This window comes from Amblyomma mixtum, chromosome 2 (assembly GCF_055824585.1).
Source record: "Amblyomma mixtum isolate Tamu chromosome 2, ASM5582458v1, whole genome shotgun sequence".
In the NCBI taxonomy this organism is placed as follows: domain Eukaryota; kingdom Metazoa; phylum Arthropoda; class Arachnida; order Ixodida; family Ixodidae; genus Amblyomma; species Amblyomma mixtum.
This window is the reverse complement of record NC_143013.1, coordinates 105413196-105440845: the sequence shown is the minus strand read 5'-3', so window position 1 is coordinate 105440845 and position 27650 is coordinate 105413196. Positions and strand designations below refer to the sequence as shown.

The following is a 27650-nucleotide window of genomic DNA, read 5'->3' as shown; positions in this document are numbered from 1 at the left end:
TGGTGACCGCGGCAACTGTTCAACCCATGGCCGTATCTTTGACAGTTGAAGCATCTGCGAGGGTTCGGTATGTATGGTTGGACTCTAATTTTCGGGTATCCCACTTCTATTGTTTACGGCAATATGCATGAATAGAATGTGAGAACCAGCTGCAACCATAGCCTAGGCAGCACTGTCTTGGTGAAAAAACTTTCTAGGGCATTGACGTGAGGGTCCATAAATGCTTCTTCCTTTTCTACAACATCATCGCTCCCTTGTCTATGTGCTGCAAGTACAGGTAGCACATAGTGCTGCCTAAAAGATTCAAGTGCAGTTGTGCTTGAACCTGGTAGTAGTTCTTGCGTGTGTGTTTCCTTTAATGAGCCTGTGGCATCCAAGCAAGAGTCTGGCTTTGCTAGCCCTGCTTTCACCAAATCATTTGGATGCGTAGTGTGTACAGGCACGTGACCTGGAGTAGTGCTGGAGGATGGCAGTCACAACGAAACAACCTATGTGCACTGCAGAAAGGTATGGGTTTGGCAGTATCGTCAAACTACATTCATCCAGCCTGCCATTCGTACTCTGTGCTTTAAAGGCAGCAAGTGCACGAGCCTTAGCAAGCTCTTCAAACTCTATGTCATACCAGATGGCCGGACTGAAGATTCTTCTAGAATTGAATATTTTATCTGGTAGTGACGAGCAATTAAGCTCCTTTTAGGGGCACATGTCCTTGAATATGGAAGCAGTTATTCTGCCATTTCTAGAAAGGAACACAAATACTGCAGTTACTTGCTAATCACTTGTTCAAAATAAAGTGTCTGTATGGCTTTGGTAACCTAACTCCTAAAGGCTCCTAGCTTCCATAGAAGTTGGACGCTGAATAAATATTTCAGTAAAATCGATGATACCCGTCAGGTCATCGAATAACCTGTCTTGAAAAGCTGGCAGATGGTGAGATTGTAGTGCTTGTCTAGATGGCTAAATGATCAACTTCTCAAGTTTCTTGGCTAGTACATCAAGCCACGAGTGGAAAATTCCACTCACAGAACCTACTGAAATGCCGAATCAGCATGTAAGGTCTTTGGTGAGCAGTCCTAGTCGGAGCCTCATTAACACTAGGAGAAACTGCTGCTCTGCATCCAGGCATGTTCTGTGGGCTGCACAGCACACAAATGGACAGCACAAACTGCAGCAGTGCCTTTTGAGGCTCTTGAATTGTGCCTTCTCCACATAGGCAGGAAGCCAGATGTTGCTCTCTGAGGTGCAGCTGGTGGCGTATTTCATTCTCACACCGGTATCAACTGCATAAAGGCAGGCTCCAACATGAGAACGGGCCTCCTGCTTCTGCCATGCACGTGCAGTGGGCTGTGAGCACAGCCCCACTGAACCTTTGTGAATGGTTGACCTGGAGGGAACATATGCCAGCATCCAACTTAACATTGAGCACATCACTCCATAGGCGCATATCACTGTTGATCTCGTCGTGCTACCCGACCGTCGAAAACGGCAACAGCAACGAGATTGATCAGTTAAGGCAGGCCATAAAGTCTGCTCGACGCAACAGGCGAGACTTAAATTGTTTGTCAGCAAATGTGTAGGGAGCGATAACAATCTCTTTACGCGTGACCATTTCATTTTCATGCAGTAACTTGTTAGGTTGCCATACTAAAATAAGCCAGCAACGGTTCCTTTCATGAGCGCATAAAAATAGCATGACACGTGATTTAACCTGAAATCGTCCAGGTAGAGTACATAAGAACCTTTTGAGGCCTGACTAAACAGTTCTTTTTAAAACATTACTGAGTGTGTGCTTACCCTCAGTCACTTGTGGATTGAATAAACATTATTGCTTTACTCTCATCCCTACAAAGATCGAAGTCCTGCGGCTTACCCCTCCAAGTAGAAGCACCTTGTCCTCTTGCAGCTGTTTTGCCGACAGAGCCTTCACCCAGCCGCTAGTAAAATAATAATACGCCTCGGTGGACTTAAACGCCTTCATTTCTTCAAGGGTCAGAAAGTTTGCAGAGGAAACAAGGTAATTGACGGTGTTGCCATAACAAATCTCCAGGAACATGTCGACATCGGTTGTCGTGTCCGTTCCAAGCCGCAGCATAAAGGGGCCGATGTTGTCACAGAGGTGCACTTTAACTGCATACCGAACGTGCTCAGACTCCGTAAGATCTGAGTGGTAGTTCGCATCTAAAGGCTGCTTGCTGAGAAGCAGCGGCATGCTACACAAAAGGTAGCAAAATTGCACGCATTACCATCAGCGAAGATGAGGCGTGAGTCTTTCTGATGCAGGCCCAAGCTTTCCATGGTGTCTTGTTAATGGCTTGAGAGGGCAGCACCTGTCTTTAGGTACCATATCCTGGCTCATTTTGTGGCACTGTACTTGGCCTACCCAGCCACTCTGGGCATAATTGTACGAGTCTAGGCTCTTGTAAGCCTCAGCCTGCTTGAGGTCACAAGCTTTTGTTTTTAGCAAGTAACACACTATATGTGCACTTGAGAGTGTGAGTAAGTGAGTGAAAAACTTTATTGAGCTCTACATTCGCTGGTCTTCTGCGGTCTTCAGATGGCTTTGTTCATCTTCTTGCACAACGGTCAGTTGCCCTTAGTCCAGGGCTCTGCTTTATGCTGCTGCCAGTTGTGCTCGCCGAATCAGACCTTCTTGGTCGACCTGGCGATCGCTGAAGAGCACTCCCTCCCATTGCTCCGCACTTGGGTTCTATCTTCTGGCATGCCCACGTTATGTGATACAGCGTGGGTGTTTCTTGGCACCAGGGGCATTTTCCATTGTATTGTGTGGGATACATTTTGCTGAGTACGTTTAGGTTCGGGTACGAGCCCGTTAGTAGTTGCCTCCATGCGGCAGAGTTCTCTCTGCTAAGGCAGTTGTGTGGTGGTGGATACCGCTTTCTGCAGCCCTTGTTAGTAAGTATCGCAGATTAGTCTTGGGGTACAGGTTCAGACCCCTCGAGGTCGCCTACGTTGGTTGCTCTATAATAAGTGTACCCTCGAGCTATCAAATGTGGTGAGAGCTTCATGTCATCTTGTGTTGTGTTATGTTGGGTTTAATGGTGCATGAGCATCTAAAGCTATCATGCACTGCTGAATTTTACAAACGTGAAAACCCATTTGTGTAGGGGGCCTAAAACTTTAGTTTGTATTTGTTAGCAGTGAGAAGAGAAGGAGGCTTTAAAATTGAAGATTAGGAAAGCTGTAGACAGGGTCAGGTAGCCTCATCGCCCGTCCTAGTCTGAGCAAAGATCTCCAAGCTCCCAACCAGTCAAATACAAAACCTCAGTCTTTTTGTTCCCCGCAGGGAGGCGTCTGCAGCATGCAGACGTTGGTGAGTGGCGACACCACGGGGTTAACCCGAGCATCCGCAGGGACATCCCCGCAGGGGGATGATGGTGAACAATGCGTCACCACGGACCCGAGCATCCGCGCTTAGCCGTGCGTGGCATCGCCGTGTCCGGGGAAAAGGGGATCCTGGTGGTTGAGCTGATGCCGAGCGTTTGGACCCTTAAGGCCCCTCGGCGGAGGCAACACACCACTTTGGCCCCAGCTTCCTGTAGACGGCACCTCCGGCCTGACCCGACCGGGGGAAAGCGGCAGTCGCCTTTTCCTGTTCTCCTCTCCATCTTTCACTTTCCTATCTCCTTTCTTACAACTCTCCTGTATCCTCCTCCCTTCTTGGTTTTTTCCTCTTTTTCCTGGCGGCGAGGGTTAACCGTGTGTGACCAACTACCCTGTGTTGAGTCATATTAGGTTATAGTTAAGGTGTATAGCTGGCGTGGGCAGGACTTTCTTTCAAGTTCCTGTCGCGTCCCCTTGTTGGACTCCATGGTGGGTGGCTGGCACCATGACCGAAAAGCATCAATTTTTTATGGCTCCCCCCCTTTCCAAACCTGATCGCTCTCTTAAAAGAGTGCGGAACGAAGCAGAGAATTTTTTTTCCAAAAAGAAACCAACATTTGCCAAATTCCATGTCATCCACAGTGAAGTTCAAGATAAACAGGCCAGAATTCTATCCCCCTTCATGGTATCGAAGTGCTTAACAGAAGCTTTGGGCCCCGGCTACAAAGTATCCAAAATGACCAGTGGCGATTTATTGCTGGAACTCCGAGAAAATGTCCAAACCACCAAACTCTGTAACATAGTGTCTATTGGGGACACACCTGTCTCCATCACTGCACACCGATCCCTCAACACTGTCCGTGGCGTCATCTCAGAAAATGATTTTCTACACCTTACCGAGAAAGAAATGCTGGAAGGGCTTTCCGAGCAAAATGTCATTGATGTATATCGAATCAAGATCCGCAAGGACAACAAAGAAATAGATACCAAACACCTAGTCCTGACTTTTAACACATGCACATTGCCCGAAACCATCGACGTTGGATACCTCAAAGTAAATGTAAGACACTACATCCCTAACCCCCGAAGGTGCTTTAATTGTCAACGGTTTGGCCACGGATCGCAGAGTTGCCGCGGCCACAAAACTTGCGCGAAATGCGCGTCGAAGGAACACCATTCTGAGGAATGCGACGCAGCTCTACGCTGCGCTAATTGTGAAGGAGAACATGCTGCGTACTCCAGGGCGTGTCCGTCCTGGAAGAAGGAAAAGGAAATCATCACCATTAAGACCAAGGAAAACATTTCATTCAAAGAAGCCAGAAGGCGTTTTGCACTGACAAATACATTCTCTTTCACAGCCAAACCAAACTATGCTGACGTGGCGCGCAGGGGCGGTGCACCACGCAGCACTCCGGCATCTGCCGCGGCCACTCCCACCGCGCCTGTGGTAGTGCCATCAACGCCCCAGGCAGAGACAGCCAAGGCTGCTCTGCCAACTCCAAGCCAGGGAGTGCCGGCCCATGGGCCAGCATCCCGCAGGACTTCCCCCCGTCGGGGGAGGCCTGACACCAACACATCCGCGGCTTCGCGGTCCTCCAGCACCTCTGGTGAGGTGATGGATACAACTACCACTCCGCCCGCTTTACGGCGGCGGACCGGCTCTCACGAGCGAAGAAAAGATAAAACCCCGGTAACGGGCCCAGAACAGTAAATTCCTTCAGTTCCATTCACACCCAAAAAAACAAACATGATATTTGCGATTCAATGGAACTGTAGAGGAATGTTAAGGAACTACAGTGATATAACACATATTCTAGGGTCCGTGATGCCTCTAGCTCTATGTCTCCAGGAGACCAATCTTGGTCCACAACATTCAAATATCTTAAAGCATTATACAACTTTTAGGCGTGATCGCGAACATGCAAGTAGACTCTCGGGAGGCGTCGCAATCATCATCCAAAGCGGCGTCCCGGCTCAAGAAATCAAACTGAAAACAAAACTTGAGGCGGTTGCGGTTAGCGTCATCAGCTACAAAACCATAACAATATGTTCTGTATATCTTCCCCCACACATCACATTAACATGCCAAGATCTAGAAGGCCTGATCGATGAACTGCCGGAGCCATTTCTGGTAGTTGGCGATTTTAACGCTCACTCTCCGTTTTGGGGAAGCGAACGCTGCGACTCTAGAGGCCAAACAATCGAAGATTTTATACTTTCGAATAATGTCTGTCTTTTAAATACGGGAAAAGCCACATATTGCTGCCCAAGCTCAGCAAAAATGAGCTCTCTCGATTTAGCCTTCGCATCACCATTACTTTTTAACGATTTTAAATGGGATGTTTTAAATGACCCCATGGGCAGCGATCACTTACCTACCGTCATCAGGCTCTCATCATCCACTCCAATCATCCCCACAAGGCCACGGCGCTGGAAAATTCAGCTTGCCGACTGGTCACTCTTTACAAAAAGTGCCACTCTGGAAAAGGAATTTTGTGACGACCTTAGCACAGATGAAATTAATCAGAAGTTTACTGAATGCATAATATCGGCCGCAACACTCGCTATACCACAAACAACAGGACTTGCACAAAAGAAACACAAAGTATGGTGGACAAAAGAATGCACATTAGCAAAAAAACAACAAAACAAAGCCTGGAGCGCTCTGCGTCGATATCCCACTGCAGAGAACTTACTTACCTTTAAGAAGGCAAAAGCCAGAGCGCGGTATGTCCGAAGAAATGCAGAAAAAACCTCTTGGCAGAAATATGTCTCCTCAATAAACAGCTCAACAACATCAAAGAAAATGTGGGAAAAAGTGCGTAAATTTACTGGTGACCATACCCCTTTCACACTTCCTCTCTTGACAGCACCCGGGACACAAACATCTTTAGAAGAACAGGCCAACATACTGGGCGAGCATTTTGCTGAGATCTCAAGCTCATCCAACTACACAAGCACATTTCAAAAACACAAAGCAATAGCTGAAAAACAAAAATTTCCATCTGGAGCAGGTGTTCATGAGGATTACAACCAGCCTCTCACACTACAAGAAATAAATAAGGTATTATCTTCTGGAAAAAAGACAGCACCAGGACCAGACAACGTGCATTACGCTATGCTTGCACATCTCTCCGAGGCTGCTGTAGAGGCACTGTTAAAATTTTTTAATAAAATCTGGATAACTGGAAATATACCTGACGAGTGGAAAAAAGCAGTCATAATACCCTTTCTCAAACCCGGAAAACCACCAACAAGTCCTAGCAGTTACAGACCAATAGCCCTCACCAGCTGCATTGCTAAATCTTTCGAAAGTGTAATAAACATTAGACTGACCTTCGTACTTGAATCTCGGCAACTACTAGATAAACACCAATGTGGGTTTAAGAAAACATGCTCCACCACAGATCACCTTGTCCGCCTAGAAAACACCATCCGGGAGGCGTTCATCCACAAGCAGCACTGTATTGGGGTCTTCTTCGACCTGGAGAAGGCCTACGATACTACGTGGAAGTTCGGCATCCTCCGTGACCTAGCAGAGCTAGGTATCCGCGGCAGGATGTTGAACTGCTTGAACGACTTCCTGGCTAACCGCACATTCCGAGTCCGCCTAGGAGCAACTCTCTCCATGACTTTCACCCAAGAGAACGGCGTACCCCAGGGGTGCATTCTAAGCACGACACTCTTCATAATAAAAATGAATTCCTTAGCTAAAGAAATACCCAAGTCCATAATGTATTCAGTTTATGTAGATGACCTACAAATAGCATGCACGTCCTCCAGCATATCAACCTGTGAGAGACAAATACAAATCACACTAAATAAACTAGGTTCTTGGGCAGACAAAAATGGATTTAAATTTTCCCCTCAAAAAACAGTAGCTGTTCTTTTCTCATTGCGACGAGGCCTACAGGTCGATCCCAGTCTATACCTGAATCACACTGCGCTACCAATTAAACAAGAACACAAATTTTTAGGCCTAACTTTCGACAAGAAACTCACATTTCTACCACACATTAACAACCTTAAAAAGAAAGCTTCTCAAGCCCTCAATGTCTTAAAAGTGCTCTCACGGAAGCGGTGGGGGTCCGATAGAGCAAGCCTTTTACAAATATATCGCTCTCTGGTGCGCTCCAAGCTGGACTACGGGTGCATAGTATATGGCTCGGCAAGAGCATCCTACTTGAAAAGATTAGACCCCATTCATAATCTTGGTCTCCGCCTATCATCTGGAGCATACAGAACATCACCAGTAGCCAGCCTATACGTTGAAACTAATGAGCCCGCTCTTGAGGACCGAAGAATCGCACTAACATGCAAATACGTCTTAAAAATCCGTTCTCTTCCGAAACATCTCTGCCATCCAGTTGTCACCAAGTGCCCATCTAAAAGATTATTCATCAACAAACCACATTCTATCAGGCCATTACTACTGCGCTTTGAAGATAAATGTGAAGAGCTAACAGTACTAGATGCCCTACCGAATATTGCACAAAGGAATGAATATTTGCCACCATGGTACAGCCTGCCTTCAGTATGTGACTTCACAATGACACATTTAGACAAAAAGCAAACGCCAAACGAGTACATATTACAGGAATTCTTTGCACTACAAGAAACGTATGACACCTACATTGAATTTTATACCGATGGCTCAAAAACAGAAAGTCATGTTGGAAGTGCAGTAATCCAAGAAAAAAATAAACAGATAATACGACTACCAGAATGCGCATCAGTTTTTACTGCTGAGTGTTATGCCATCTTCATAGCTGTAGAAAAAATAGTAAGAGAGAACATCAAAAATAGCATCATTTACACCGATTCCCTCAGTATGCTCAAAGCACTGCACTCCAGGAATGCTACTGAACCCATAATAGGAAACATCATACATAACATAGTTAAAATCACAAAACAAAAGCACAACATTAAATTCTGCTGGGTTCCTAGCCATGTTGGAATTGTAGGTAATGAGAAAGCAGATGTATGTGCTGCACAAGCCCGGAATGGCCAAATAAAGCAAGTGAACATACCGCACAGGGATTGTTTAAAGTTTATCTACAGTAAACTCAGAAATAAGTGGCAGGCAGAATGGGAAGAGCACGCAAACAACAAATTACATTCTGTTAAGCCCATTTTAGGGGAATGGCAATCGTGTAGGCATCAAGAACGTTTTACCGAAGTTATTTTATGTCGGCTCCGCATTGGACACACCCACCTCACGCACAACTTTCTGCTAACCAAACAAAACAAACCTCTCTGTGACATGTGTGGTGCTGAACTCACAGTGAACCACATTTTAATTTCATGTATAAAGCTAGAAGAGCTAAGAAAGAAATATTTTACAACATTTTACAGGGAAACCATCCCATTACACCCCATGTTACTTTTAGGTGATCCAGCACTGGTTGACATCTCATGTATTTTTAGGTTTCTCAAGGAAGCAAGCATTTTAAACAAACTCTAAGTATAGAAAGCTTCACCTTTAACAAAAACTCTAACCTTGTGTTTGGCGCATCATAGCCTCAGTTGCTTTTGCGCCATTAAAATCAATATAACTAACTAACTCAGTCTTTTTGTCAGGAACGAGGACAAGGTGCCTGAGGTGCATCACCATATATAGCAAGGCACAGGGTAAAAATAAATAAATTGGTTTTTGAGGAAAGGGAAATGGCGCAGTATCTGTCTCGCATATCTCGGCGGGCACCTGAATCACGCCGTAAGGGAAGGGAGGAAGATGAGAGTGAGCGATGCTGTCTAATTGCATGGAATTTTTAGAACTTAGAACTGCATTTAGAACTTAGCTCCTTCCTCATGGTGTAGCTGTTCATAACGAGCATAATATGCACACGGACTAATGCTGAGAGCAGTTGGAAAAGTCATAAAATAAAAATTCACCCAAGTGATGCGGCAGCATTATATAAGCTCTGTAATTAAAGAACACATCCGTTTTTGATACCAGCACACTGTTCATCCACACTGCTTGCAGACATGCCCACAACAAAAAGTTCTTATTGTGAGCACTCAAAAAGGTTCATGTCAACGTAGCTTCTGTGCAATATCTTTTCGAAGGCTCTTGCTGAAACCTGCCACGTGACGGTCAACGAAGGTGTCAACGTCTTCATCATTGCCAACTACTTTTTGCTGAGGCAGGTGCTGTAGTTCATCAAAGAAATCTCTCAGTTGCAGAGATTGTGCAGAATGCACGCACCCATGACGATTAGAACTCGCTGCTTTATGCTGGCAGCATCGACAAGATGCAGCCGTCTGAAGCGCTGCTTCCACAATCCAAAAGCATTTTCAACTGCAATTCTTTGCTGCGAGTGCACTTTGTTGTACTTCTTCTTCCACGACGGGAAATTTTGCTCATTGTCCCGGTATGTTGTCATGAGCCACGGCAGCAGAGGGTGAGCTGAATCTCCAAGGAGATAGCCACTGCTGCACTTGGATCATGGCCTCTTCAAAAAATGTGCCTTCACGGAGAATTCTTGCAGCGTGCGCTGAGCCAGGGAACCCAATGAACATGTCTAAAAACTTGTTCCTATCATTGGCAATAGCTTGTAGGACAATGGGCGGCCATTTCTTATGATTGTAGTATGAGTGGGGCGACTCCGTCGGCTTGTTGATTTCAACATGGCAGCCATCAATTCCTATGGTCTCTTGAGGTCCCTTGCCGGCACTTTGCCATGATGGCGGCCTTGCTGCGCTCCTGCTTCTGTTTATCCGGCCAGGCAATCACTTCTATACTCACACTGTTCAGAAAATCCAACATTCGCTCCACACAACTGTGTACAGTCGACACGGCAAGGTCGAAGTGGTTGGCCACTAAGTACGTGCTGCACTTTTTTATTTATTTATTTGGGAATACTGTAGCCCTCAGTTGAGGGCCATAACAGGAGAGGTTTTTATTTTAATTATCGAGGAACAAAAACCTCAGGCACCGACAAGACACAAAAAACATAATCAAAACACGAATAATTAACAAGTTAACAAACAAAGATGAGGGAAATCATAACAACAGCCTAACAACAACAATCATAACAACAATTCCCCTGTTGCCTGTAATATAATTCCAAAAGGTTCTCAAACTCTCTGTCATTTTGAGCTGTGACAATTCCGCAAGACCATTCCACATATTAATACATGAGGGGAAAAAAGTTTTGGAAAGCACATAGGTGGGCTCTGTACGGCCATATTGCGGCACTGTGGTTTAAACGCGCACTTTGTTTTAGAGGGGGGTGAATATATGTTTCTTTGTTTATTTTTAGTTGATTCCTGGTGATTTGGAAAAACAGTTTCAACCGTTGTTTTTTTCGTCGTGTTTCGAGCAGTTCCAGGTCGCAAGATTTAAGCATGTCTGTTACAGAATCGGTCTTCCGATAACGCGAACATACAAAACGCACTGCGGTTCTCTGAATTTTTTCGAGCTTATCTCGTAAGTACACTTGGTGGGGGCTCCAAACAGAGGAGGCATACTCCAAAACCGGGCGGTTTTGGAGTATGCCAAAACTTCCCACCCAAGTAGCACAAAACCACTAAGCACGTCTTTTAAGCACTAATTCTTGGACACCCTCTTGTCGTGTTCGGGAAAAATGGTGACACCATGTACCCCCTTTGTCAAAAGTGACCGAGCAGCAGGTTTTTGCTTCTCAACCGTATAACGGAGCCTTTATGGCACCCTTCAAGGACGAAAGGTGTCAGATCGTGAGGACAAGGGCTCACCTCACTCTACACAGATTCATAGCTTAAGGGCTGCCGTAAGTGCTTCGCTACGCGGCTAAGTAACAAAGCACCTGTGCCCGGTCACTTTTGACAAAGGGTGTACCTCATGACAAGTTTTGTATCAAACGTCTCACGCGATAGGTGGAAAAGCCTGACTCGCGACTTCTTCACAGTACATCGGAATTCTGTTGCGTCGCAACGTAGTTAGTTTCAGTGCTAGAATTATCACAACATCATCGAACCCTTCGCCTTCGCTGTAGGAGTCCATCATTTTGATGACTGAAAACTAGGTTGTGTTTTCGGGTGCCCTGATTAGGGGCTCCTCTCTTTTTTGTCCTTCCGGCGTTGACGGCACAGGGCTCCTTGACTTGTGTCCATCGCATCCTCGGATATGCTGGAGGTCTGTGCAGAGCGCATGGTTTTTTTTGTGTTGGGCCTCCCCGCTTGGGGAGGGGCCTTGTGGCCTGCTGACCTGGAGGTCCGCGCAGCCTGTTCTGGTCTGAGGAGAGAACTGGAATCCGTTTCTGTCTGCCCATGCTGCTAGTTTATTTATTGCCAATTGTACTTGTCTCTCGCATGTTGATATGTTTGTTGACATGCAGGCTATTTGAAGGTCGTCAACATAAACTGAGTACATTATTGATTTTGGGATTATTTTTGCTAAGGAATTCATTTTTACGACAAAGAGAGTTGTACTCAAAACACACCCCTGTGGTACCCCATTCTCCTGAACAAAGTTCTTTGACAGTGTTGCACCTAGGCGTACATGAAAGGAACGGTTGGATAGAAAATCGCTTAGGCAAGTTATATCATATGCCTTTTCGAGATCGAAGAAGACCGCAAGACAGTGCTGTTTATGTATGAAAGCTTCTCGGACAGTATTTTCTAGGCGAACTAAATGGTCTGTTGTTGAGCATGCCTTTCTATAACCGCACTGATGAATGTCGAGGAGCTCACGAGAATCAAGCACAAAGGTTAGCCCGATATTCAGAATACTTTCAAAACACTTGGCAAGGCAACTGGTAAGAGCTATTGGTCTATAACTAGAGGGAGATGTAGGCTGTTTTCCAGGTTTCAGGAGCGGTACTATTATGGCTTTCTTCCAAGCTTCTGGAATTTTTCCTAGCGTCCAAATTTTGTTAAAAAATTTCAGAAGAGCTTCAACAGAAGGTTGGGAAAGATGTGCCAGCATTTGGTAATGTATTTCATCAGGGCCGGGAGCAGTCTGCTTGCCAGCAGATAAAACTGTTTATTTCTTTGATTGTAATTAAGCTATTGAATGGTTAATTTGTGCAACCGCTTGTTGGAAGTCTGTTTTTTTCAGCTGTGTTTTTATATTTTAAAAATGATTCAGTGTAGTGTGCAGAACTAGAAACTGTTGAGAAATATTCGCCTAGAATGTTTGCTTGCTCCTGTAAACTTGTTTGTCTATCAGGGGCTGTAAGGAAAGGAATCGTGAAAGGAGAAAAATTGCCATTTAATTTATGTACTTGCTCCCACATTTTCTTCGATGCAATTGTTTATGGATGTTATGTAGTTTTTCCAGGACGCTTTCTCAGCATTTCGAAGGACACGCCGTGCATTTGCTCTTGCCTTTTTAAAATTAATAAGGTTCTCGTGCGTTGAGTGTCTGCGAAACACTCCCCAGGCTTTATTCTGCTTTCTTTTTTTGCATCTCTACATTCTTTGTTATACCACTCTTCTGAGTTTGAGTTTTTGGTTTCTTGGCACGCTCAAGTCAGCTGTGCCGCCCCTGCATTGTGGATGTGCTGGGGGATGTGTCCATTGCCTCACTGGAGGCGCTGGAGTGCTGCGAAGAAGCCGAAGCTGTGCGAGATGCAGACCTCCCCCGACTGGGGGAAGTCTTTGGGGCTGCCGACTCGCGGGCGGGCAAGCCCTTTTCAAGAAATGGCAGGGCAGCTTTCGCCGCATCTGCCGGGGGCGCAGATGGCCCTGCCGCAGGCTCACTGTGCGTGGCCTGCGCAGGTGCCAAAGGCCGGTGTGGTGCCCCGCCCCGTCGCACCACATCGGCGAATGTTGATTTTGCACTGAAGGAGAATGTGCCAATGGTATGTGAAAGCCATTGACGTGCTTCTCTGAATGAAATGTTTTCCTTTGTTTTAAGAGTGATTGATTACTTCTTTTTCGGTTTTCTATGTTGGGCAAGACCTTGAGTAAGCGGCGTGATCTCCTTCACAGTTGGCGCAGTACGGTGCTGCTTCACAGTTCTCTGAGATGTGATCATGTGAGGCGCATTTTGCGCTTGTTTTGCGGCCACGGCAGCTCTGTGAGCCATGACCGTATCGCTGGCAGTTGTAACACTGTCGCGAGTTTGGGATGTAGTGGCGGACGTTTATTTTTAGATAGCCAACCTCTATTGCTTCTGGGAGTGTGCTTGAGTTGAAAGTGAGGACTAGGTGCTTGGTTGGTATTTCTTTGTTCTCTTTCCTGATTTTTATGCGGTGGACATTGATGACATTTTGGTCCTTGAGATCTTCCAGCATTTCTTGTTCAGTTAGTTTGAGGAAGTCGGCTTCAGAGATTACACCTCGGACTGTGTTTAGGGATCTATGCGCAGTTATTGACATTGGGGTTTCCACAATTGACGTTGTGGTGGATAGTTTTGAATGTTGGGTACTATCTTTAAGCTCTAGCAGAAGGTCACCACTAGGCATTTTCTTCAGCTTGTATCCCATGCCCAAGGCATCGATCAGGCTTTTTTCAACCAAGAATGGGGATATTGTTCTGGCAGTTATTTCTGTCTCTTCACAGTGCACAACATGGAATTTCGGGAAAATTTCTTTGGATTTCTGGAGGAACTGGGCTGTCACATCGGTCCGCTCTCTCTTTGGAGGGCGATCATTTTGTTGGGAAGGGGGAGCCATAAGATACGTGTGTTGTTCAGCCACGGTGCCAGCCACCCACCATGGAGCCCAACAAGGGGACGCGACAGGAACTTGCCCGCAAGTCCTGCCCACGCGAGCTGTACACCCCAACTATAACCAAATATGGCGTAACACAGGTTGGTTGGCCACAAAAGGTTAACCCTCGCCGTCAGGAAAAAAGGAAAAACCAAGAAGGAAGGAGGAGACAAGACAGTTGTAAGAAAGAGATAGGAAAGTTAAAGATAGAGGGGAGGACAGGAAAAGGCGACTGCCGATTTTCCCCGGTCGGGTCAGGCCGGAGGTGCCGTCTACAGGAAGCTGGGGCCAAAGTGGTGTGTTGCCTCCGCCGAGGGGCCTTAAGGGTCCAAACGCTCTGCATCGGCTCAACCACCAGGATCCCCTTTTCCCCGGACACGGCGATGCCACGCACGGCTAAGTGCGGATGCTCGGGTCCATGGTGACGCATTGTTCACCATCGTCCCCCTGCGGGGATCTCCCTGCGGATGCTCGGGTTAACCCCGTGGTGTCGCCACTCACTAACGTCTCCATGCTGCAGACGCCCCCCTGTGGGGATTTAAATACTTTGCAGATGTTTCTGGATCCCCCTGTTTACCTGATAGACTTTGAAGTTCACAAGGTAGCCATTCTTGGCATTTAGGCACCATACCTTATACCCAAAGCGAATCGGCTTTCAACTTATAAATTGCTTACAGCCATGATGACCATAGTACTCAATCATACTTTCGTCGTTAGCTGAGGTGACGCACGGGTTTAAAGTGCTCAAGAAACTTTGCTATCAACAGCGTCATCAATGGACTCAACTTTGCCAGCTTGTCGCTAGGTTTGAAGCTCGCATTATCTGCACAGTACAGGAATCTCATTATCTGCACGAAGCGGTTCCTTCGCCATAGCATTGTAGGCCATCATGTTGCGGATATCCTCACCGCTGTCCTGACAAGCGGTTGTAGCCTGACAAAATGAGGACCCCAATAAAGCACCTTATTTCTTCTTTGGTAACCTCCGGATCAGGCATGTTCAAAAATAGTGTGTAATTTCTTGTTGCTCGACTAGCTGCTCCACGACGGTTTCATCAAAAGAGAGTTCAAATAACTCCACAGGGGGACAATCCCTTAAGCGGCAAAGTTTGGGTTTGGATATGTGCCGTGGATTTTCTTAAGATCACTTTTCATCCACTTGAAAGTCGTAGATGAAGTTGAAGCACTGCCTGTGTCACCTACAGCAGAGGAGACCTGTGATGTTCCGTTTCCTTGCCCGTCGGGATCGTTGTCATAGTCCGAGCTGCAAGCGCCCATGTGGCGTCCATCCCAGAAGACCATTTCGGCACCAGCCCGCAACTGCCTTCCGCTTCGATTGGCAATGAGCTGACCTGAGTCCTCATCAGAGGACTCCTTATCCAAATAGACGCAAGCCTCCTGCGGTGCGAAATAAATTCTTGGCCAGTTCTTTTCTCTGCCCAATAACTCTATGATAATAGAGAAAATGCGTCCCGTGGTCAACATCAAATGAGTACTGCAGGGAAACAGCAGTGTGAGAAATAAGATTGCAGATATGAAAAATACAAAAAAGTGAGGGGGCACTTTGGCTGCAGTGGTGGTCCGGCTGCGCCATTTGCGCCATTCTGATACATTTCCATTTTCCTGCGCCAGTTTGCTCCAAAAGCGGCAAATTGATCAATATTGCACCTTAGCTGCGCCAAAAAGAAGGCACGCTCACATGAAAGCAACTATTTTTGGTACCATTCAGTTTTTCAGTTGGCAACCTACTAAAACGTTTCCGCAGTTGGGAACAGATGGCGCTGGTGGTCCGTGTTAGACTTTAGTGTTAGAATTTAGCAGCCAGTTTGGCTGTCGTTCACGGTAAGAGCACGTGGAGCCAGGCAGCGGTGCAAGTAATACCTTCAGCATCGGAATTTACGCTTCGTGATGCTGTGACCGCGGTTGTGGTATATGTGACACCGTTTGTTTGTGTATCAGTTCTTCGTGGGAGCACCGATGATGAACAAACGTAAGTAATTTTTTGCGCTTGTAGGGTCAAAGCGGCGTGTGTGCGCAGACGTGGTTGAAGTTTGTTACCATTTCTTTGTTTGGGCAGTTTGTTAGCGCTCTGTTTGGAGTTTCATTAACATAATTTTCTCGGAAAAGTAATGCATTGCCTATGATTGGACCTGTGTGCTTTGCATAGTGTGAAGTTAGAATTGTTGTGATGCTAATAAATATTATCTTAATTGACGAGGGTGGCTGCTTGGGCAAGTGGTATATCATGACTTAAAAGCGTAGCGCGAAAAACGCAAATTACGAAGAGCAAAGCTTATGATGAGTGTTGCCTGTTCTTCGTCCTTCGTGTTTTTTGTGCTACGCTGCTAAGTTACTATCGTAGTTGCACCGCAGGTTGGATATGTCATATAAATTCAGTTAGGGCTGTCGGTAGTTCACTACATTTATACCACTAAAGCTATTCAGGTGAGAGTTGTGCAGTCATACAGTACGAATTTGCGGTGTGAGAATCAAATTCTAATTTAGGCTTCCTGTTAAGTAAAACTATAAAACATATTAATCTTGTTTTTTGTTGGTAGCACTTTATCTCGTGAGTGGTCGTTCCGAAGTGCATATATGCCTGTTTCACTTGTAAGCAAAAACGCTTGCAATTGTCGCCGCGGCGCAACAACGTTTTTCTGAGTGGCAGTGCGGAGTGGTTTCAACAGGTAGGAAATTATCTGGCGCTTCGCGCCGCATGCTTGCGAGTTTGCTCAAACGCTTGCATGTGAAACAGGTTTTACGCGAGCGTATTGAGCTTTCGGAATACGCATTTTGACAGCACATAGTATCTTTCTTTGTACAACATAATAGGAACCTAGTTTAACTACCAATTGAATCGCCAAGTGAATTTGCGCGCTCACACCGTTCATGGGTTAACCATTCCCGTTTTCGAAGTTTGCACTTTAACATGCGCATGCGTTTTCGTGGCTATCGAAACAGGAGCGTTAATGTGTCCGTTAGCAAGACGCCACGCAGATGCATCGATTTTTTTTTTTTCAAGGGATTTATTTCGAGCTAACGTTCTTGATGGGAACATATGCACAGTGGGGAATTAAGCTATTTTCTTGATTGAAACGTGTCATCTGTTGTTTGTAAAGCAAAGTTTATATTTTTTCTTTCTAGGGCGAAGCACAAAATTTAATGAATCCATCCTCAATGAAGTGGACTCCAACAACGATGTCATTAATGTGTGGTGCAAAAAGGGAACTAAAGAAACTGATGCCATTTGTGTACTTTGCAATACAGTCATTTCTTGTGCTATGCATGGAGTTGCGGCCATCAAACGCCATGCAACGATGAAGAAACACATTGAACTTGCTGCAAAGCACAGGGACAAAGATGGGAACCTGCAGCCACTGAAGCTAGTGCAAACCACATTGGACTTCTCTCGTGGGACAGCTGGAATATCTCTCCAAGATCAAGTTACGAAAGCAGAAGCCATTTTTGCTATGTCTGTCGTCTGCAAGTCTGTGCCTTTTTCGTGGGGAGACACAGCAACAGAAATGTACCAGTCCATGTTTCCAGATAGTGAAGTTGCAAAGGGGTTCAGTTGTGGCAGGAACAAGTTGTCACGTATTGTTTCTGATGGGCTTGGCCCTTACTTCAAATCTCAGGTGATAAGTGACCAAATGTTTACTTCTCAATAATGGTTGATGAAACCCCGAAACCCGAGCAAAGGGTGCAGCAGCTGGATGTACTTGTAAGGTACTTTTGCAACAAGCAGCAACAAGTGGTTGTTGACCATCTCCAATCATTTCATCTTGGACGTGGGACTGCAGAAAAAATTGTTGAGTGCATTGAAGATGCTTTGACAGAGCTTCCGAAGCAAGGGCTTATTTGCTTCTTTAGCGATGGCCCTAATGTCATGAAAAGTGTTAGAAACAAACTTGACAAGTACACGACGTCAGGCCTAGTGGTTGTTGGCCACTGTAATTTGCACAAAGTGCATAATGCTTTTGCAAAGGGTCTGGAGGCATTTGGTGCGGACATAGAGGAGCTTGTGAGATGCATCTACTATTATTTCAAGGGTGCGGTCTGCAGCGAAGGTATTAAAGAATGCCAAGATGCGCTGGGCATTTCGTCTCATGTGTTTCTGAGGCACGTCTCAAATCGCTGGTTGACGCTTCAAGATTCCCTTTGTCGCGTTCAGGAGCAGTTTGAAGCCCTCCAGACATTCTTCCACAAGGATGATTTACGGGGAAGGCGCTTGGATGCTCAAAACCTGCACAACAAGCTTTCTTCGGTGTTTTCGGACAAATCGCTGCATGCAAAGGTGCTGTTTTTAAGAAATTGTTCTGAACTTTTCTCGGGCTTCCAGAAATTATTTCAAAAAGAAGAACCACTGCTGCATGTGCTTCACATGGAGATGATATCCCTAGTGAAGCGAATCCTCAGTCGCTTTTTGCGAAGTGAAGCATATGTCAACAGAAGTGCAGAAGACTTGAAGACTCTCAATGTGGAGGACCCGGCAGTCTGGAAAATGAAACCCGAAGTGGGTACAGACACCGAGCAAGCTATGGTGGTGTGGGTAGCTAGTCAAAGAAAGCGATTGCGTCTTGGTGCACGCGCGTTCTACATGGCTTGCGCGAAAGACCTACTGCACAAATTGCCTCTGAACAACAAAGTTCTTCAAAGTGCGAGCATTCTTGGACTTGAGCCTGGCTGTGTAGATGCCGAAGTGCGATCTTTAAGGGTGCTTGCCTCGCAACTTCCACAGGTCATCCAAAATGGCCCGTGTACTGTGCGATGTCAGTGCACGTTAAAGAACCCCAGGTGGTCGAAATTTCCGGAGCCCTCCACTACGGCGTCTCTCATAGCCTTAGTCGCTTTGGGACGTTAAACCCCATAAAACCAAACCAAACCAAACCAAGTGTCTGCATTAGTAGATGAGTGGCATATGCTCAAATGTGACTTGGCTAACAACATTCATCTTGCAGAAGCTCGCATAGATGTTCGCTGGGCACAGCTGTTCCAACTAAAGAGTGCAGCTGGTGAAACTAAATACCCGTTGCTTTCAAAACTGGTAAAAGCATTATTATCGCTACCCCATGGCAATGCTGACTGTGAGCGTGGGTTCAGCCAAAACAAACGAATGCTTGAAAGTTGGGCATCGCTGTGCATCGAGAGCATCAATGGGTTACGACATGTGAAGACGTATTTGAGAAGATACGGCAGCGATGCCACAAAGGTGCCTTTGTCACCGCAGCTTCTTCAAAGCGTAAAAAGAGCACGAGCTAGGTACACAGAAAGAATCCAAAGCCGAGAAGCGGACCTCAAAAGAAAGAATTCAGCGGATGACGGAGGTGACTCTGCTGGAAAACGGTCACAGAAGCAACTTGAAGAAAAGGTTGCATTATGTCGATCAACCCTGAAGAGGGCTGAGGAGGTCATTTCTACTGGGTTGAAAAACAAAGACTTGGAGCAGGTACAACGAGGCCAAGCTTTGTTAGAAGAAGGTAATTCCAGCCTTGCCGATCACTTCGCGAGCTGGAAGAGGTTGGGAAAAGTTCCAAGAAGCGTTAAGGTCATGCCAACATGAAAATCTGCTTCTAGAAAACGTGTTCTTTGGACTTGATCAGGTACACTTGACCGAAATGCGTGCAAGAAACTGCCAGCAATAATAAAATGTTTTTGTCGTCGTTTTTTTTAGTATACACCTTGATTCTGTTTTTTTCTTCATAGCTGAACTTTGTCTCACTAGTAACAACCGCTTCTGGGTGTCTCCTTTATTCCGTTTGTACTGCTCCGGGATTGCTCCAGAATTGTTGTTCTGATACAAAGGTGCTCCAAAATGAATATTTTTCTGCTCCAAAAATTGCTCCAGAACTTGAAATGGCTGGACCACCACTGTGACTGTCTAAAGTGCGTAGAGGCGAAAGCGCTTTCTGAACCACTTTGACTGCTTCTGTGGCACTGGTGGCGTCAAATATAATTGAGTACTAATTACTAAGTGATGACAAATCACTAATTAATGGTTAATTACTGATTAATGCCTAAATACTAATTAGTTGCAAATTAATGACGCTTAAGCTTCGCCTTTAGGAGTGGAACACGACAGCGTGTTGTAGCGCTGCCAGGGAGTCCACGGAACGCCACCACCCGTTCGGCGCGATGCCTTGCCCTTTGAACTGCAAGGAAATGGCGCAGTAGTTCTCTGTCATCTCGGTGGACACCTGAACCGCACCTTACAGAAAGGAAGTAGGAGTGAAAGAAGACAAAGAGGGCCCGCAGTAACTGTCTCACATATCTCGGTGAACACCGGTCAAAATTCAGGGGGCACTTTTTTTACCTAAAGTGTGGTCACTGATGTGTGGTTAAGATGTTAAGCTTCGCCTCTAAGAGTGGAACGCGACAGCATCTTGCAACCCTGCCAGGGAGTCCATAGAACGCCATTGCCCATTTGGTTCTACGCCTCACTCATCGGTAAATTAGTTTTTGACGAAAGGAAATGTATCTGTCTCTCATATCTCGGTGGACACAACCTCTCCGGAAGGGAAGGGAGGAGGATGGGAGTGAGCGAAGACACCGTATTCACTAGACGCGCCTTTGTTTATTCCAAACCATCGAGCTGGCATGGCGGAGTGGATAGCATGCTCGTCTCGTCATTTATATGGCCTGACTAGAAAAGTTAATTAGGCTAATTGGGTAATTAAGCAATTAACTAAGCTCAGTCCCACTTACTTGGAGCATCACTATACAATCCCTTCAATTGGTTGCATGGTTACTAGGCAAAGTACAATTGGCCCCGTTTGAAATTCGCGCACTGTGACATCACGACCGTTTCGACCAATTGAAAAGTGTGACATTTTCTGTCGACAACTGCTGCTTACAACGATGAGGAATTAAAGGCTTTCGCCTTAAAAATTAGGTGGCCATAAAGGTGGCCCTCACAAAAGTTTCAAGGTCGGATAGTCAAAGAGCACTGCCGACGAAAGTGTGTCGTATAATTGCTTGAAAAAGAAGTTAATAAAAAAAAACACCCCTTGGAGCGTGGCATGGCGATGCATGGGGATAGTGAATAGTCTCTCAGAGTGAGACTATTTTCCACCTTTGCAACGAGGTGTCACAAAATGACAGCTGCTGACACCTGGCATCCATAAATCAAACACTAAGGTTTCAAACCTTATCTCGGAAGCTATTTTGGCACCGGTTTGACCATATGGTCACACTTCAGGAAACGTCAGGCCTTCAGGATCAGCGTTTTCTTTAGCTATCGAGGGTTCTTCAGAAAGGCTGGCCAGATCGTGTGATGGTGATTAAGGACCAGCAGGTGCACTAACTTCTTTTGAGCTTTCCTTGCCTCTCTCGTAGTGCACGTTCATGTTGTGAGGCTTCATTAAGAGCTTAGATGAGCTGCCTTTGATTTTCTAAAATCGCCTCCTAGAATTTTTCTTGCTGGGAAACCCTTTTCCTTTTCCTCGGATGTGTTTCCTGGTTCCAGCTGCTTCAGGAGATGTCAGGCCTTCAAAGGCTAGCCAGATCATGTGATGGTGATATCGGCTGCCCGACTCCATGTTGTAAATGATCTGGAATAAATATATCGCAAGACTATTAGGTCATTTCACTTTAGATACATAAAGGTGACAAAGGTTCAACCATACACAAAGCTTGCTTTTAGAAGGAAACACTCCAAGTAGGATTACAGCATACGCCCTGCTGTTTCAACACTCTTTAACGCATAACACACTGACCCACTTAATTTTACAGAGTTTCATGAGAGATCACCTAATCAAGGGCGGGTAGAAACATGTGGTGTGCTATGACTGTGAAGTTTTCTAATAACTTTATGATAATAGAGAAAACGCCTCCCACCTGCTCACTCGTTCAAGAGAGCGTGCGTTTCTCAGAAGAGACAGCTGAACAGTCGTTCACGGGCAGGGGGCCAAAAAATCAGTACAGTTACCGGAAATAAATCCGTTTTTGCTCTAGGTCCCATCGTGTTTCGGCTTGGCTCTTTTCTGAAATCACAGTAAAAAAGGGAAGAAATTGAGCTGTTGATATATACTTATATAATACCATGATGTAAGTAGTTCCCACTACACCATTATGACAAAATCCTGCTTGTCAACACCCGCGAGAGTCTGATATCCATAATGGGCCTCTTCGAGTATGGGCACTTGATGTCAACGACACCATAGGTGCCTTCAGTCGGATCAAATACTATTTTATCCGGTGAGGCACAAAGCCACAGAAAGGCCGGATTTACCATGCTGTCGCAGAAGTGGTCCTCGAAGGTTGTCAGAACTGCACAGACAGTCCACATCTGATTGGCTAATGGAGCCAGTGAAATTGGCAAGGGTCGATCAAAAATGTGGTAACCTTTCGTATGCTGAATCCTTATCTCGACATGAATACAAAGTGCAACAATTTCTTGGGTCTTCCCCGAATTTTTCTGCCGTGAACTGGTTATCCCGCAAAAAGGGTGGGAGGTTGAGCTTTATGCCGATTTCCTGCTAGAGGTCTTCGATTCGGAAATCCTTGTCAGCCATGACTCTGTCGCCTTTGTCGAATTCCAAGTCCAGGAAGCCACTTTTAATCACACACTCTCTGTCTGATGTGCAGCCAGTGAACCGCTCGGAGGCAAAGGTTACAAGCCCATTAGGAGACACTCCAATGAGCCCCTTCAATGTGTGTGTGGCTTTGTAGTGGGAGTACAGCTCGGTCTGTGTCACAAACTATGTCGGCACATTGCAGCGTATCTCTCTCGCATAAAGCAACACATGTGTGGCAGCATGCCTTTCAATCAATGCCTCTGGCATGCTTCAGTTGATGGCTTCTCGTGATTGCCATATTGGTGCGAGCTGCAGGTACATAAAATCCATCCATGCTCAAAAGATTCGTGACACTGTGCTGACTGAGATTGAGAATAGATGACCTAGATGCTTGTGAAAAAGACTGAGTCATACTTTTACAAGCACAGGAAATAGCTCGTTCTGTACAGTCAACTTTTGTGGTCGGCCACTGTAGTAATCTGGCTGATAGGTTCTACCTGGTCTTTTCATATTTTCCTCTTTCTTTCCAGGATTCAATACCTTAAGGAGGGTGTTGAAGCAGTCGTAGTTTGGTAGTCCAGTATAAAACTGAAAATCATCATCTCACTGTTCAAATTTTCAACTCCATAGGACATAACATCCTGTCCGAGTTGTTCTATTTTTTTTCCCGAGCTTATAAGCTCATTTCGAACCAGGTTTAGCTCCTGTGTTTGCATCTGGAGTTTTAGCTCAGAGTCTTGTAACTTGCTTTCAAGACTTATGCAACTAGTTTTGCATGCTTCGAGCTCTGCTTGCAGATTGGCCTCTCTTTCCTTGCTTGCAGTTTGTGAAATGAAGTAGTGTTTATGGGGAACACTTTTTGCAGTGGGCTTGTGCTTGGTAGTTCTGTGAGTGGAGTGTCATTTTCATTGTCAGTATTTTCCTGTGCATCATGTAAAGCAATGTTTGCGAGAAAAACTTCTTGCAGTGGGCTCCTGCTCTGCTGCTTTGTAGATTTAACATTGGGTTATGCAGGTAATGATGATGCGTCATTTTCATTGTGGACATTATCCTGTGCATCATTTTGGTTTGTACTCTTTCGCTGCCGCTTGGCAGAATGTGGGCACCCGGTACGTGGTCTTGGTGGTTTCCTTGATGTTTTAGGTTTACTGAATGGAAAGACAGATGGCACGGCTGTCTGATGGAGTAACCGCAAACCACTCGCCACACTTATCCAAAAGTCTGAATCAGTGAAATGTTTTCAGCAGACTTTAATTGCCTTCAATACCTTGAAGAGTAGCCCTTCATCTCTCTTGATGGCCACTAACCACCTTTTTTTTTCATTCCTTCATCTGTGGATTGAAACCTGCAAATAAAAGGCTCGAATGTGCACTTGTCTTTTCCTGAACAAAAAGTACAACAACTTGCAAGCCACAGCACACTGCACATTTTTGAAGGCCAAATGAAAGGACAACCAGTGTCAGCCAAACACCTCTGACATATCACACTAGTCTTAAAGGAAATTTGTAGCAGGAGATAGTCTGTTGTAAAGCACTTCGGTGTAAGACGCCGTCTCGGGGTTATTTTAAATCGCCGAGGTTTAACTCGATCCTCGCTACTTCGAAGGGGCTCGATCCCGGCCTTGGAGGCTGCATGTAAAGGACCCCTGGTGATGTAAAATAATCTGCAGCCCTCCACTATGGCAGTACCTTAGTTACACTTGTTGTTGGGCTAGTTGGTAGGACATGCTTCTGAACGAACTAGCGCAAAAAACACAACGGACAAGAAAAAGGAACACGACGGACAGGAGCGCTGAACTTACAACTTTATTTCGGACGTACAGATGGAACGTATATTACAGCCATGTCAGGGGGGCGTGCCACACAAGGAAAGCAAGAACAAGTGGAATCTAAGGTCATGATGAGACAAGCGGCACATGCAAACTAAAGATCTTAACTAATATAACACGTGAAGGTGAGGAGTTTCAAGGGGCGTTTTTTCCCTTTTTTTTCTCTTGTTTATTCTTGCTGTCCATGGTGTAATGCTCGGATAGAGGCTTTGGCTAACAATGGTTAAGTCAACCCACTCCGCTATCGATGTCTTTCTTCACGTATGATGGGCAGAAGAACGACTGGATAGGGTGGTTTGTTTCCTCCTCATGCAGTGCCATGTTCCTGTACAGCAGGCAAGGTGACTCATTCGCATTCATCTGCCTTGTGTCCTCTTCTTGAGCAGTTGACGCATCGTTCCCTCTCTCTGCACACCTGCAACCTGTGCTCGAGGCTCGGGCACTTGGTGCATTGAGGCAGTCGGACGTTGTCATAGACTGGGCATCTCACCCATCCAATGTTCAAGTGAATCTTTTCCCTGAGTTCATCACATTCTTTCTGGTTAAGTGCCAAGACAGTTGACCTGCCGTTCCGTCCATTCCAGGTTGTCTTTACTGCAATATCTTCGGTGCAGTTAGGTTGTTCTACTTGATAATTGTCTCTGGTAGGGATTGAATGTCTGTTTCCTCCTCCATTCTGACTACCTTGACCTTGCGCTGCCTTCATTTGGCATTCTTGACGTGGTTTATGAATAGCTTCTAGCGACTTGGGATGGGTTCAGGTCACCACCACTTGAGGTCACCAGCTTTGGCTCCTTGATTTCTCTGTCCTGCTTCTTTTCACCCTTGAGGACCTGAGAGCAGGTTCCAATCTACCAGGTCCCTGGTACTTGTACCACAGGACACCCTCCATTGTTATGGTATATCTGTGCAGGAAACCTTATCAGGCTCTTCCGAGATCCCGTTGACTGAAACAGTGTAACAGTCCGCAGCATGGCCATCAAGTGATTGCAGGCTAGTTTGCCAGCTGGGCAATCACAACTGCCGTCCATTAACTTTCCCTCCATGTTGACAACTGCAATTACTGTATATGGTGAAGAGTATTTCTTTTTGCTGTGGTAGCAGGCTTCCTTGACGAAGAGATGTCTTGAGCTGGCAACTGAAGGTTTTTATATCAGCAGAACGCAATACAGATCAGCACACTTGTGATATATACATACTCTAGTTTTCAGGCAGTTATGCAGGACTTGCAGAGGAAATCCATTTTTTGCCATAGCAGCAATGAAGCAGCTTCATAACTTGCCACTCGGCACACATGCCAAGTCTCACACACGAAGGTGATGCATGAGACAAGACTCAGCAGAAGGCCCCCAACATAACTATGCACAGATCAGTTCATATTATAGTACTGCACTGTTCGGCAATGAAAATTCATTCGTTCGTTTACGTGAAGCGTCCATTTAAAACAAAAAGTGTGAGGCACATGACTGCAACAAACGAGATCTCCCCGCGAAGCGTCAACTGTCAACGGTGGTACGCTGGCACCATGCCGTGCTCAACAGCAGTCCCGACGAGTAGCAGTGGAAAAAATTTTTATAAAGTACCACGCTATGCTGCATGTAACGGTATGAAACGGTAATTTGCGAGTGTCGGAGAAATGTTACTTTCGCTGTTGGTCTTGATGGAGGATGGCACAATGTAGGATACTGCAGCTTCGATCGAGGCAGCGTTCAATGCCAGCACTAGTAATAAAAGTCCAATGCATTAATTTCTGTGAGAGGCGGTAAAATGCTCAACTTGTCCCAGCCCGTTCTGGGAAACACAACAATCTGCTCTGAGCCGTCACAAATAGAACATGGAGCAGCGGCGGCGGTAGAACTGAGTGTATCCAGCATCGCATTGCACTTACTGTTGCAGCTCCTTCACCATGTTGGCGGCACACTGTTGCCAGAATGGTGTGCCGTCTTTCAGACGCCGGTTCGGTTTTCTGATGGATATAAAAAGGTTCCCTGTACTTCAGGGAATCTAAAAATATATATGCTCCTCAGGTTTCAGGCAAGTTTTAGCTTGTTATAAGCCAAAAGGTACCCTACCTAAGGTGGTCGGTTAGGCCTATGAAGCCTGGGCATGGACGATGCTGTTTCTTTTCCCTCAAGTTTTATAATAATGGGTCTAAATAGTTGAAATATACCGGAAAATAATTCAAAGAACGCAATCCCCCTAAGTTCAACTTACTTCCGGGCACCTGTTATGGCCTTTGCTTACAAGTGCTAGGATCAGAAAAATGCTTATAATTTTAAAAACTACTGGGTGGATTTTGATGAAATTTTAAATAAAGATGCGCAGGACCTTAATAGGAGAGGCATGCGATAATTTGTTACTCTTTCGAAGAACTTTCCACAAAACTCAGTAAACCGCTCCGTGAGCTCCAGGCCGCCCCCACAGCCAGGAAACGCTGATGATAGTCAGTAGATAGGGACAGATAGTATGTGAGTCTTTTAGGAGAGGATTCCCCGCTCCACATAAGTACTGCGGGTAGTACATAGGGACAGAATATAGAGTGAGGTTGTTGAGAACAACCTCCACCGCTCCACTGATGTACAGTTGGGGACAAAAGTCTCCGGACCATGTGTTCCTCTATTGAAGCCGATAGCTCTGCTATTAGTCGGCGGCTGGATACCACACTTGTGGAGGTAAAAGTTAAATTTTTGTTCTTTTATAAGCTTTGTTTGAGGAACACGTGGTCCGGAGACTTTTGTCCCTGGCTGTCCAGGAGGTGAGAGGAGGAAAATGAGTAGGGGTTGGGAGATGGGGATATATAGAGGAGTGGATATCTACCACTAGCAACCATCAGGGGGCGTTTATTTACTCTTTGTTTTTATTTTCTTGGCTTTCCTTGCGTTCTTCTGAGTTGTCTTTATGCCTTTTTCTTGTCTTCAGACCTGCTTTGTCCAGCCAAAATTCAAGATTCTACTGGAAAATATAAACAGAAATTTAGTAAACAAAAATTATAGACACACTGGGAAATACTGGTGTGGCTACAATTCATGGATATTGTCTGTCATGTGATGAATGTTTGTGTGTGTTAGTCTTGACCCCCTAGAAGTCTGTGCCTAGAGTCTATCAGCTGAATAGTTGACTTCGAGGGTCAAGTCCACATTAGTCATGTGAGTTGTCGATGATTTCCTTTGTCATTTCTGCCAATATTTTGTGTGTTTGTTGCACTCGATTGCATTAACTGACACGTCTGTTGCCGTGTTTCTTGAGGCTCCGTTGAACTCGCCATGATGTTCGTGAGCGTTTAGGTCAGTCGTTGCAGGATCCTTTCCTTTTCTTCCTTTAGCTTGCT

General features: G+C 45.6%; 1 pseudogene; it reads left to right on the top strand.

The window, feature by feature from the left end:
- Nucleotides 1-9726: 9726 nt before the first annotated feature.
- LOC149360423 (uncharacterized) lies at nt 9727-26880 on the top strand (annotated as a pseudogene).
- Nucleotides 26881-27650: the final 770 nt, after the last annotated feature.